This window comes from Penaeus chinensis, chromosome 10 (genome assembly GCF_019202785.1).
Source record: "Penaeus chinensis breed Huanghai No. 1 chromosome 10, ASM1920278v2, whole genome shotgun sequence".
NCBI lineage: Eukaryota > Metazoa > Arthropoda > Malacostraca > Decapoda > Penaeidae > Penaeus > Penaeus chinensis.
The window spans coordinates 19,974,074-19,978,430 of NC_061828.1; positions in this window are offsets into that span (position 1 = coordinate 19,974,074).

Genomic DNA, 4,357 nt, shown 5'->3' on the forward strand with positions numbered 1-4,357 from the left:
GATATAAAGGAAATTTCTTTATTATAAACTGTTCAATTTCTGATTTAATGTATGTGTGTGTACTTTATATATTTATTTTTTTGTGTGTTGTGACTCTAAAAGACACGTTTCAGTAAGCTTATTATTATTATTTTTCTTATAAATTAAACGCATAATTTGTGAGTAAATAGGTTACAGGTTTTCTGTAGGTTCTTGCAGAAGAAATCAGAATCTTTGATTTCCCAGATTATTTTATATATAGTTTTGATTTTTTCCAAATATATCTTTTTTGTAAATCCATATTGTATTTTTTTTTAATTAAAAACATTTATTTTCACATCTCATCAATTAGTAGGCTAAACTATCACTTCTTTACTGATCCCTATAAATAAGAATTCTCGACTTGGATTCTGTGTTAATGTTTTTGGTAACAGTTTACTTGAATTTCTACATCATTTAATGGTTTAGTTGAATTTCTAATTGGACTGTCATTTAGTATTTAGTCAGTCAGTGAAATATATTCTTTGTATGCTGAAATACATATGTGTATATGTATATAGCAAGCATATTAACCATGGATTGAAATTAGGCTGAAATTGTTGTTTCAGGGCTAAAGAAGTAAATAATCACATGCCTGTATGAATATATATTAATATATTAAGTAGCTTGGACAATTCTGTAGCCGTTGCATCAATAAATGTACAGTGATATGGACTTGATTTTCTTCTATCTCATCCCATTTTGAAATATATTCGTAATACTTTTCTTTTGGTATATTTGGATTTTATAAATGTAAGCTCAGAAAAGGTGCTTACTCTAAGAAAAAAAGATAAAACAAGAAATCGAGTGAGAATATTTATAGTCACCGTGCTAGAAATAGCAAAGATTACTATCTAGAGCTAAACATGAGTTTCTATAAATTCAAGTTATTGACTTTTATGAAAAATCCCTCTTAACCTTCCTCTAAGTAAAGTTAAGCCACAATGCCATGTACTTTTGGAGTTCATTGTACAGTACTAGTATTGATACATTGCAAAATAAGTATTTTTACCTTAGAATATTGTTTAATTTTTATTTGAATGTATTTACTGAACTGCACAAGTACAAAAATATAGATTTTACAGATATTTTCATGTATCTATTTAACTATTTATAGGTGTGTACAAAAGCAGAACAAAAGGGCTTTTTCCTACAATGGTTATTGCATTCTAGGGCATATCCAGACACGCACGCACGCACGCACGCACGCACGCACGCGCACACACACACACACACACACACACACACACACACACACACACACACACACACGCACGCACGCACGCACGCACACACACACACACACACACACACACACACACACACACACACACACACACACACACACACACACACACACACACACACACACACACAAAATGCATGTATGTATGTATGTACACATAGTTTCCAAAATATTTGAGGAATAAAGTTTAAAACAATATATATATATATATATATATATATATATATATATATATATATATATATATAACGATCTTGCCACCGAATAATCCTGAGAGAGAGCGAGAGAGAGGAAGGAAATTATAGAAAAAATCGAGAGTGGGGGAGAAGTAAAATGAGAGGGGGGGTAAGGAGAATGTAAAAGAGACATAGAGACAGGGATAGGCAGACAAACGTTCAGACAAACAGAAAGAAGAAAAGAAAGATAGGCAGACAAAAAAGTATCAAAATGATCATTTATATCAATGATTACGTAAAAAGAACATAAAAAAAGAATCCAGCTGACGATGTCGAAATTGCATCGGAATGTATGTATCGAGAGTCATTCCTGAAGAGGTTTCTTAGCGTGACACGTCGCATGTGGCATGCCACGTAGCACGCCACTTGAAAACGAACATAGGGAAACATGAAACCTTCCACACACAAAAGATGTGGTACATCGCATTCGCCACGTGCGATCTGCGTGCCAATCCAAGGTTGTTTTTTTCAGCATGAGACTTGTCACCTCGGATAGTGTTGTCTGATTTTAATGAAGATTTTACACCCAAAGTTAGTATTAGCCAAGTTAATATAAACACTTAAAATCAAATGGCATATGATATAAAAAAAGGAACACTTTGGATGTTTGACATACATAGAATAGTTTTTAAGTGTCTAGAAAGATCCCGACAACACGGCTTCGCTAGCCCAGTGAACGAGGCTTTGGTTGAGAGTATAACCACGCGCTGTGTGATGTGTGACTGCTCTCGTGCACACCTATGCCTATTCCAGGCAATGACCCAGTCAGCATAACATTTGTACAATACAATGGAAATACTCTCAGTGGTAGAATTATCAAAATATTGGAACAAGTGTGCCTCACATTCTGCCCCAAAGTCATCCATTTTATTCATCCAAGTGACAGACAGACAGACACGCACCAACCTTGGTCTGAAATCACCGTGCCACTTGTCATTTGCCACATGCCACTTGTCACGTGCGATGTGCCACCGTGATGTGAAAGCGGCCATAGTGCTATGTATGCAACGAGAAGTAAAACAAGAAAAAACAAAAAATGTCCTGCCACAAAATAATCCTGTCAGTGTTTTATACAAGTTTATACGATCTGTATATCTATCTTTATATATGTATATAAATGATATATATATATATATATATATATATATATGAAAGGAGAAAACACACTACCGTGTTGATACTATGGTATAAAAACCCACACTGTAAAACTAGATTTAATAGAAAATGAGACTACAGTTTCGGAATCCACCTGGATTCCATCTTCAGGTCTGAAGGTGGAATCCAGGTGGATTCCGGAACTGTAGTCTCATTTTCTATTAAATCTAGTTTTACAGTGTGGGTTTTTATACCATATATATATAATTTTGTGTTTGCTTATATAAATTATTATAATTTTTTCTGTGTCTTGCCGTTTAATCACATATTACCTGTCCTCCTTAGAAATGGACTTGTGAAATGACAATGATTTCACTGTACATAGTTTAATATATGACTTCGCTATATGAAATCCACTTTTCAATACCTTACTATTCACAATCTACTTTGCATGTCACTAAAATATGCTACCTCGCATAAGTTTACTACATGTATGAGGGGGCTTCAAAAAATATAAAAAAAAGGTTTTTGTTATGATGTTTATTTTTCAACATATACTGCAGTAAGGTCAATACAATTCTGCAAACGGTGATACCAGCCTTGAAGTCCGTCTGAATAAAACTGAGGGTCATGTGATCTGAACCATGTCAGAGCAGGTCATTTTACATCTTCAGCCGATGGAAAATTGGTCCTTTCAATTATATTTTAAAGTTTGGAAACAAAAAGACGTCGGGTGGGGCTAAATCGGGGCTCTAGTTTGCGAGCGCCATGAGGTTTCACTGACGTTGCGGAAGAGAACGCTTTGATGCAGCTTTTCAGAGCGTGTTTCTGAGATTATGTGACAGTTTTCTCATTATTTGCAGATGTAATTCTTTTCTTGCTCTTGAGGAAGTCAACCAGAAAAATCCCCTCTGGATCCCAGCAGACAGTGGCCATGACCTTCCCTTTTGAACCTCAGATTTTGCTTTGACTGGTCCACTTCCAACCCTGGGCAGCCACTGCTTTGACTTGAATTTCGTCCTCAGGATCGTACTGGTAGAGCTATTCTCTGTCACAATTCTATGTAGAAAAGCTTCAGAGTCCTCATCCCACTTGTTCAAAATTTCCATTGAAAGTTCTACCCTTGTTTGCTGCTGATCTGGTCGCAACAGCGGAAAGCTTGCTTAACCCCAAATTCTCCTCCAGACTTGTGTGTGCAGAACCCACGGAGATGATGATTGTGTCTGCTACTGATTCAGTGGTTATTCTTCAATCCTTTTTCAATCATATCGTGACCAACATCAATGTTTTCCTCACAAACTAACATTAATGGCCTGCCACTGCGGGGCTCTCTTCAATTTCGTTTCTTCTACTTCTGAACCGACTTATCCATTTATAGGTTGCTGATTTTTTGGGGGCATTTTCACTATAAACTTGTTCCAGAGCGTCAATAATTTGCCTATTCTCCCAACGGAGTTTCACCATGAATTTAATGTTTGTCCTAGCCTCGATTTTGGTTGATTCCATGTTGCTTGAATGGTGCCTGACTTCCAACTGGCGGCGATGCGTTATTACCTGCATTTAAGAGTTCATGTTTGAACACGTTTAACGCGTTGGTACAAGAATGTGCAGGTGCATTGAAATCAAAATCCTTCCATATGTTTTTTTGTTATGGATTTTTTTCCACGAACTTTTCGAAGCCCACTGTAGTCCATATTAAAGCTTCACATGACTATGGTTTGTGGACCACTTGCCTGACTATTCTACAGTTCACATTCATTAT